Source organism: Arachis ipaensis, chromosome B2, assembly GCF_059453495.1.
Source record: "Arachis ipaensis isolate K30076 ecotype BB chromosome B2, ASM5945349v1, whole genome shotgun sequence".
NCBI lineage: Eukaryota > Viridiplantae > Streptophyta > Magnoliopsida > Fabales > Fabaceae > Arachis > Arachis ipaensis.
Window position 1 is genome coordinate 117,365,930 of NC_142437.1, and position 10,924 is coordinate 117,376,853.

The 10,924-nt window shown below is 25.3% G+C and overlaps 1 long non-coding RNA gene across 1 annotated transcript; it reads right to left on the reverse strand.

The window, feature by feature from the left end:
- Positions 1–276: 276 nt before the first annotated feature.
- LOC107628549 (uncharacterized) lies at positions 277–2,408 on the reverse strand. Its single transcript, XR_001617832.3, has 2 exons — positions 1,831–2,408; positions 277–724 (listed from the first exon to the last, which is right to left on the reverse strand). It is a non-coding gene; the product is annotated as an uncharacterized LOC107628549 (long non-coding RNA).
- Positions 2,409–10,924: the final 8,516 nt, after the last annotated feature.

A 10,924-nucleotide genomic window follows, 5' to 3' on the forward strand; every position in this document is an offset into this window, starting at 1 on the left:
TTTACTTGACATACACAGAATCGACTCATAAATAAAATATATTAAATTAAAATAAAATAAAATAAAATTAAGAACCTTTTATTAATTAGTACTTGAAGAAACTAGCAGTAAGTACTATTTATTTATTTTTTATTTTATTGGAAAAGTTATAATATTACAATCTCCTGTGTGTATAAACCAATTGTCCCATATTGTTCTTTTGTGGTAGTAGAAGTCCCATAATTTTACTAGCTTTCTTTCAACAATGATTAATTAACTATATTGCAATAAAAGGAATTGACAGATTAAAACTAATTGTAGCATTGCTCATTACCAAGTAATGGTTTACAATTATACTCTCAAAACTTATTGCAAGAAAAATTAATTTAACCTCAAATAAAATAAAGAAACAAATAAAGGGAAAATATGAGAGATCAGATTTTGGGCTTCAAATAGAAGAAATAGAGCAATAACAACAAATACCCTTTAAACATGAACTTGTATTAGGCAAAACCTAATAATTAATCAATTATTCTTGTTATTTTGTTGTGAAGGCTTCTTTTGGAGCTTAGATAAGAGGTCTTGATTCTCTTTGTAAAGAAGCATGGCTTGGTTTCTCAACCTCTCATTCTCATTTAATAAGTTTTGGTTCTCTTTGTAAAGTTTCAAGTTTCTCATCTTAATCTGTGTCTTCACCACAGTTATCTTTCTCCTCTCTCTTGCTTCTTTCAATTGTGCTCTCCTTCTGTATCAATAAAAGAAAGGGGATCAATATCACACACAATTATATACATAAAAAAAATTATTTAGTGATTATTATGATTATGTTTGCAAATATTTCTTTAGTTGTATACTCATCAAACTGCTTTATCCATGTTGATATATATATATATATATATATATATATATATATATATATATATATATATATATATATATATATGGTGAATTCTAATATGACTATACTATGATAGTTACCATGATTACACAAATTTTATAAAAATTAGAATCACACTTTTTTAATATTTTGGTAATATTTTTTTTAAACAATATTATTTAAAAAAGGTTGTTTAACAGTGAAAAGCATTATCTTAATTTTAATAATTTTTTAAAATACTATAGTTATCGGAGCCACTGTAATATAGTCTATATATATATATATATATATATATATATATATATATATATTAACGAATTCATGAGATATATAGTATGGAATTCATTAGAGAAATCATTACCATCAATATATAAAAAATAATAATTAAATGACCATGAAAATAGTAAAAATAAAACTAACTTACAAAATTGTTATATTATATTGAAACTAAAAACGCTTTTTTTTTCATCTTTAATACTATATTAGTAGCTCTATTAATAAATATATTTAACAATATATGATAGAATTAAAAAAAAAGGAAAAAAATAATAGTGACGTTATATATATATGGCCATTTTAGTTTGAAAAATGAAACTATAAATGATGAACATATATATGGGTAGAGGGAAGGAGTATAAATGAATAACTATATATATTACAACAACATATATTAATTATGTCTAACTATTAATAACTTAATGATATGTCAATTAATACTTAAATGAAAACCTAAAGGAAAACAATTCAAATTATGCATAATTAACTGGTTGAACCTAATACTAGTAGAACTAAAGACAAAAAAGAAATCACCTATCTAATAACTAGTAGCAAGTTAATTAAGCTCAATAAATCAAAACATGGTAACATTAACACATGAACACACAAGCATATATAGCTAGTAAGACATACATACACATATACAACACAAAAAGCATATGAAACTATATATATATTGAAGAGTAGTTAATTAATACCTTCTAAGGAAGCTCAACTGAAGATGTTGTGTCTTTGATGAACATGAAGAAACAAGAGGAACATTTAGGGTATGTTTTGAAGAGGAATAGCACATATCTTTTTCTTCTATAACACACTACTATTGTTGTGTTATTCTATCAAAGAAGATATCACAAATTAAAAAGCTTCAATGTGAAAGAAAAGGTAGTTAATAACTATAGTAGTAATACTACATGGGTGAATTTGTATATGTATAGTTGATGAAATATAACTTATATGAGTGAAGAGGGTTTAAGAAATGGAATTGAAGGGTTGGTTTATATAGCCATATATAATATATAACATATATAATGGTGAGAATCTTGATAAGAAAACACAAGAAAAGTGATATAGCTGTAAGATGTGTTTGTATCTGCCATAAGAGAGAGACTTTTCATAGCAATGATGACACAAAGGAATCATCATTACATTGGGCAGCAATTAGATGAGGAGCAACGGCAGAAGAAAGAAGGATTCAAGGGAAAAAAAAAAAATAATGTTCCTATACCTTGCATTGCTAGCTCTTAATCCTTTGATTTTTTAGCTTGGTCCTTTTTTAATTATTAATTTTTTCTAACTAGTTATTATTACCATTATTATTTTATTGACTTATATAGCCTTTTGCCTTGGTAAAATATGCTGTTTTAATATTTTATCGGGTTATTATAATATTTTGTTGTTGTTTTTATCGTTAAACAATGATGTAACACATCTCAATTTGTCACACGTTATAATTAGTATTTTTTAGGCTGTGTTTGAAAAAGAGATTAAAATTAAGAGATATAGATTGAGAGATCGATATTCTATTAAATTTTAAAGAGGAGTAAAATTAGAATTTAAAAAGTTAAATAAGAATATTTTTAAAAAAAAATATTATTAAAATTTTAATTTTAATTTTTAAAAATTTTATTCTCTTGTATCCTCACTTTCTAGAAGTATTGAATAATGTATTGAAATTTTGTATCGCAAAACCAAAATTTTAGTTTTAATGTGTAACCATAAAATATAATACTGAGTTTCAGTCTTCAATTTTAATTCCTATCTCTGTAAACAAACAATTTTTAAAAAGAAAAATATAAACTTTACAAGGATAAAAATTAAATACTTTTTATAATAAAAATATAAAGCGAAAACATTATTTTATTAGGAAAAGAGAAGCTTATTTAAATGTATTAGAATAGTCTATCTTTTGAGCTAGACTCCAACATATAATGATGTAACAGTATGCATCATCCACCATCAAAAACATTCAAAGTACTCTATTTAAGATTGTGTTGTTAGTTGTTACAACCTTTTGAAAGTTTAGAACCTTCCCCACTTTAGTTCTCATCAGTGCCGTTTAAGCCCTCACCACTATTTTACTGCTGGTTCTTCAAATTTGAACCTTAAGAATAATTATAATAATTTGGAAGTAAGAGCTAGCAAAACTAGGTACTAATACATAGTGGATTAAATGTTATTATTAATGCATATTACATACACATTAATGCTTAATTATGTTACAAGTCTATTATTTAAAGAGTAATACTAAGTAACCAAAACATTATAAATAATAAATAAAAATATATAATCAATAATATTTGTATTTATAAAAAAGTGTGAATTATTTTTCGGACTTAATTGATACAATTAATTTCTTTTTATAATTATTTTTTTCATTTAATTACGCTAAAAATTAATTCTAAATTTAATGTGAATTAAATTTCAAAAAATACTCTTTCATTATTATTATTATTACATTCATAATTCCATAATTTTTTTTCAAATAAAAATTTTAAATTTTAATATTTTTAATCCTAAAAAAATCTCAAATCACCTCAATAAATTTTATAAAAAATAAAAGCATCTTATATTTGATTAGTCTTTATTTATTAAAAACGTTTAAAATTATTAGTTTTTAACCTACAAAATAAAATAATAAATAATAAATTAACACCAAGTCATTAATTATAGATATTATGTGTTTAAAATTATAGATGTTATACATATAAAAAACTATAGATATTAAATTAAAAAATTTAACAACTTCTGCTATATAACTCATATTTTATATATAGACTATTAAAAAATAAAAAATAAAAAATAAAATATAAACAAAAATTAAGAAATAAAATTTTAAAAATAATTATTAACTCATTATATTAAAATTAATAAATAAATATACATATAAATATTAAATAAAAATATTAAATTATTAAAATTATGATATATTAGTGCACATATAAGATAATAATTTAAAAAATACAATAAGACTCATAGTTAAAAATTTGGTAATATTAATTATAAAAGTTTATTAATTATGAACATCATATATATGAAATTATGAATGTTATGAGTATGAAATTATGGATATTATTAATATAAAATTATAAATGTTATGTGTATGAACTTATGGATATTATGAATAAATTTATCAATTGAATAAATTAATTTAAGTATTTGATTTTTTAAAATCTAATTATGATAAAATTTAAAAATATTTGTGTTAAAAAATCAGAATAAATTATTATTCCACTTTGAAAAATATGAAACAAATATTAGTAAATAAGACAATAAATTAGTAATTACAAAAAAATTAATGATAATTAAAATTTAGATTGCTCCAACCTCTATAATATTATGTAGGTGCAGTGAAACGATAAAAAAATAAATAAATTAATGGTTACAAAAAAAATTAATTAATGTTAATGACATTCAAAGTATATTATTATAGTTAGTTCTTAATGCAATAGTATATATGAAAATCAAATTATAAAAAATTTTATTAATATATGATATGTTACATCCTAATAGTTATATTAAGGATATAATATGATAAGTTGAGTAATAAAAAAGTGAGATAAAAAATTAAAATGTAAAAAAGTTATATAAATGAAGTGAAACTAAAAAATTTTTGGCTAGTTATGACTGAATTATTTTGGTTCTTAATTTTTTTTTATTTAAAAATGACATTTTATTGTATGGTTCCTTATATAGTTTAATTTAGAAGAGCTATTGCAACTAATTTGGAAAATATGGAAATGAAAGAGATAGAATTACTTATAGACAAGGATATCTTCATAGAAATATTCAAAAAACAATGCATAATTTTCTTAGTATATACTCTTTTTATTATTAAAGTAGAAACTTCTTTTCATATATATTTTCACAAAGATTCATATATAATTAAGTTTCAATTATTTGAGTTTCAAATAATGCCATTTGATTTGGTGCACGTGTTTCTGCTAAATTGTATCTAAGCATCTCAATTGATTCAAATCATGAATGGCACATGCCTTTGTTGTGTATTGTCTTAAATAGACAAATAATAACACCAAAAAGAAAAAAAATCATGAAATCTTTTCACATTAGCATCGACACAAAATCATTACACCGAAATTATTACGCTACAATCTAGCATTCCATTTCCATCTTAACCTAATAACCTAAATAATCGTTGTCAAACTCTCGAGTTAACTCGAGTTTACGAGTTTAGGTAGTGAAATCGAGTTAATTCGAACACAAATTCGTTTTTAAGTAAATTCGGGTAGATTCGGCTAGACTCGCATAAACTCGGTCAAACTCGCGAGTTTGAGAGCGAGTTAGCGAGTTTGCGTTAGGTGCCCATTTTAGCCAAAAACGTTGTTTTGGCATTTTGGCCCAAACAAAAATGAAAAAATGCTACCCAGTTATCGTAAATCCCTAATTGCATTGGCTCAGTAACTCCCTCTTACCTCACTCGCTGATGTTCTCTCTCCCTCACTCATTGTTCTGACTTCACTCGTTTGCCTTCATCGCCGTTCTCCGCCGGCTGACACTGTTGCTCCTTTGTCTGCTCAGTTTCGCGCACAACCCCGCGTCTCACTCTCTGCTCTGCTTCTCGCCTTCTCCTTATCTTACTCTCTGTTCTCTTTTATGCACGTCGAGCCTCTGCTGTGTCTGCCACGCTGTCGTTGAGCCTCTACCGTCGTGTAGAGTTGTATACGTTCGTCGAGCCTCTGCTGCCTCTGTTGATCTGCTATGCTTTGCTGTCATCGTTCACCGTTTCTCTCTACCTCCAATGCTGCACAACCTTGCCGCTTCTCTTCCTGCATGACCACGCTGCTTCACTGCCTTCATTCAGGTATGAAGATATTGAAGGATTTCAGTTCGACTTTTAGTTTATTAGGCCATTTACTTATTATTTTGTTGTTTTCTTTTTTCCGGTTGTGTTATTTGAAGCTTTGATTGTGTGTGGGTTCAATGTTAAACTAGATGCATACTTGTGAAGAATTTGAATGTATGTTCTAAAGTACCTGTTATGATTGTGGTACTATTTTAATTTATTATATGTTTTGAAGTTGAACTTATTAATTTTGAATGCCTAAATTTGAGTGTATATATATATATATATATATTTTTTTTTTTTTTAAAATTCATAACAAGTAAACTCGTACGAGTCTACGAGTCGAATTTAGATTAGTTCCACGAGTTTACTTAGACTCGTAAATTTAACAACCTTAACCTAAATGGCCAAGACATAACATTCAACTATATATATATAAATTAATTATAATTAACATTAGATGATCGAAAAGTAACCATTTGTTTCATATATATAATAAGTTATAAAGGTTTATTTTAAGAGTTTAATTTTAATATACCCACAGCATAAAATATTTACACAATCGCTCAATTAATATATATTGGTTTTTTGAATGATCATTTACGTAATTAATGTAAAAAATAATTACTTATGTAATCAATGTAAAAAATAGTTACTTTTACTAATGTATCATTATGTCATTTGATGCAAATATAAAATGGTCTTATACTTATAATGCTTTAAAATTAAATTCTTGTTTTAATATATATATATATATATATATATATATATATATATATTGTTTGGTTAAAGGGAAAGTATGAGGAGCCAATGAAATATTTGTACAATGTATACAATAGAGGTTTAGGGAGTATTAAAGATATAATCATTAGATAGTATAAGAGATGTTCATTTTGTAACTCATATAGTCATTGTACAAATAAGTCATTGTCTCCCTAACGAGACTCTTGGTTAAAAAGAAGATGCAACTTTTCTATGGTGGTGTATGTTGTTTTATTTTCGCATTGCGAAATTGTCTTTAATTAATTGTTGGGAATTCTGATCTCTAAATTCAACAAATGAAAAGCCAAAACATTGTCATTATAACTAATCATCATTTGCTTGATTTGAAAATATAACCACAAAACATTGTGTTTATAGATAAATAGTCAACCTGACATGATAAGCACATATTTTACTCTCTATATATATTAGCATTAGTAATCCGTATTAATTAATAAAAGGGTAATTCATTTCACTTCATCCCTATATATGAACTTTATACTATGTATGTACTAATATGCATTTTATACATACAAAAAATAAGTTTATTATATACTTATTCAAATTTTGGATTACATGCAAATAATTTAATTTCTCTAAATATATGATGTTACGTGGACACCCCAATGTTTGTTAACAATTTATATATGAAAAAAAGCCTAGAAAGGCAACATTAATTAAGTCAATTAATTTAAATCAGCCAATAATTAAAAAGAAATGAATAAAAATTATTTAAAATTAAAAATAATAAAAAGATCTAAAATTCATCAAGTAAAAAAAAAAAACCGTAGAGAGCTCTCCACCATTGGGAGAAATTAAGTGAAAGAACATTAGATGAAAAGACACCACATTCAACTCAAAACCTTAAACCTTAAAGTAATAAGTTAATGGGTCTCTCATCTTATAAACTTCTCACTCTTCCTTATTTTCTTTGATGTGAGACTAACTTCAACACTCCTCACACTTGCAACATTAACACTTTGAAGATAAAACAAAGACATTTTTCATATTTTTAAGGTTCATAGATTAAAGAACATATAACTTAAGTTTTTGGAAAGTAATTAAAATATGAGTAATGCTAGAGAGATAATAATTTTAAATTATTTTATTTAATTTAATATTTATAATTTTATGTGTATATATAACATCCATAATTATACTTATTATATCTAATATTATATATTTATTTAACAATAATTAATGAATACAACCAAAATAAAAAAAATAAGTTTTAACTATCTAAATATTTATAGTTCTCAAACTATGACTTCCAAACAATTTTGTTAAAACACATGATCAACTTGAGGGGCAAAGCAATCTGAAATTGAAAACTCAAAAGTAGGTCACATGGGATTTGCACGTGAAAATCACGTGGGGAGAGTAGGAGTGGAGTATTGGAAGGGTACAAGTAAGTATGATGAGGATAAAACTAACGGGGCAGTATAGTCAATATAGTTAGGTCCCTTATTTGTCCCTTTTCTTTCATGTAATTGAGTACCAAAGCCATACTCATTTATTTGGAAAATGAAACCCATTTTGGCTTCATCTTCTTCTTCATCATTATCATCACTATGCCCCCCTCCCTTTCTTCCATCCATTCGATGTCTTTTTTGTTTTCATATCATCATACACAAGTGAATTATATATATTACTTTATTTTATTAAAAAATAATGTTAATTAATAGAAAAATAGTGATTGTGTATGAGATTATGTGTAGGAGAAGAAATTAAAAGTGATAAATAATAAAGTATATTGCTACACCTCAATTAATTATGATTGAGTATTGTTACACACCTACCATTAATAAAGTGAATCATATATAGAGTGGAGTGTATCTACAACCATAAGAGATACTAGTTCTAGTGACAAATATTTTGTGATAATAATCTTATGATTATTATTTTTTATTAGGTTTTTTTTTTTGTAACAATTATATATGTTTTATTATTATTATTATTATTATTATATAATATATTGACAAGTTATAGAAATTTTGTGACTATTAAAAAAAATTACTTGTGATTATTATAATTACTACTAATTTTTTTTTTATAAATAATGCATAAAAAGACAAATATATTGTTAATGAATGTTGTACCGACTATTTTTATTTTGTTGAAAATATAAAATTGCCATTAAAAGGTGATTTTTTTTTTGTACTGCAAAGATATCAATAGAGTTGGACGAAGATGGGGTGAGAGTGTCTTTTTGCTCTCCATCTCTGTCCTAATTATCCCTATCTAGGAGAATATTGTATCATATCCTAGTGATCACTCCTATAGAGATTTTTAGTTAAGAAACCTTTTGAAAAAGAATAAAAAATTCAAAAAAAAAAAAAAAAACAATGATACAACATTTTATATATATATATATATATATGTGTGTGTGTGTGTGTAATTAATATTACAAAATCTAAATAGATATTATAGATAAAAGACAATTTAGACATTTTATATATTTCGTAGATCATACACAGAAAAAATAAGATAGAAATCTCTCTTCGAATTTTCGAACATATTTCATAAATATTTTGTTCCAGCAGATATTAATTTTTGTTTTTGGAGTTGTTATGATACTAGTTACTTATCTCAAAAATTTAAGTTAATAGAAGAAAGTAACATAAATAGTTATATCTTTGATATTTTTTTTAAACAAAAACTTTTTTAAATTTATTTGATCTTTTTTTTCATAAACTTTTTTTATTTTTTTTATTTGTCTTATGTTATTTATTTTTTTAAATTTTACTAAAATTCAAACTATAAACTTTTTAAATATAAAACTTTGATACTATGTCACGATATTAATTTAAAAAAAAATTTAAGTTAATAAAAAAATATAAAATAAATAATTATATCTCTAAACAGGAGTCTTATTCAAAGTGTTTTCCCGTAAGAAAACCCGAGTGTAGTGGAAAATATTGGCATCCCTAAGCAATACTTAATTAGTTATGAGTTGATTGTGATTTGTGGCAGTGATGCAACATAATAGAGCTAAGATGGTATTGCTTGCAGGAAAACGAAATGTCATGGTATAGCGCAAAAAGTTTGTGGGGATTACTTTGACGTTAAATGTTGTCATTTTCAAGTTAGTAGAGAGAAACTAATAAAGGACCTAAGTGATGATTTGAAGAGTACAATAATACATTGCATTATTCATTTCTCTTGAATAAGGTGTACATACATAATGGGGTGCACATGGATCGGGTGAAGCTGGGTTTGATGTGACACAGACCCGACCCGGAATATACACCAGATCTATTTATTAGACCCGAATCCGATCCTAGATCCGATGAAATCAATACACTTTCGGGTCACAATTATACCGGGTGAAAATCGGGCCGTTAACATTACATTACGTTGATACCTTCTTGTAAGCTAGCATGTAAAAATATTCAAATTTCTAAGACTCCAACCATTATTTAACATGGTAAATTTCACTTAGAAAAATATAATAAGAACCAACCATTCTTTAAAATTAAAGTATAATCACAATCAATACTAATATTGTCTAATAATACTAAATATTTAAATCAATACAAATAACATAATATTATGCATTAGTCTAAAGTCTTATGCATTCTAAATATAAAACATTAACTTATAGTTTTATAATGACTAATAACACAAAATATTAAGATTTACAATACTTAAATTTTACATAAGAATAGTCATTATCCATCACTAATAACACAAAATATTAATTGTGTATGATGACTGGGACACCGGGTGACCCGAGCTATGGCCCGGACCCGACCCAAAATAATAACTGGGTCTATTTTTGAGACCCTTACCCGATCCTAAACCCCGATAAAATCACACCAAATTAGCCCATAAAATATTCGGGACCGGGCCGAGCCTTCGGGCCGGGCCGGGTCTGTGCACTTTACATATGCTATTCTATTAGCATTTATATGATATTGATTTTGCTTTTTATATATTACTTCAACATCAACTTTTATAAAAATATTAGTAATACGGAATGTGATATTATTTATAAAGATAATATATTGTACTTTAAGCAATTAAGCGCTTAAACAAAATATTAGTAATAAGGAAAGATAATATATTGTGCTCTCACATAAGAGCAATCCTATATATGTCCAACAGGCAATATTTTTGGTCAACAAAATATTTTTGAATTAAATTTTAAATTTAATAGTGTAAAAATAAATCAATTTGAGTTGGTAGAGTGATCAACTCACTCGTTTATTTAAATAAGTATTGAGAAT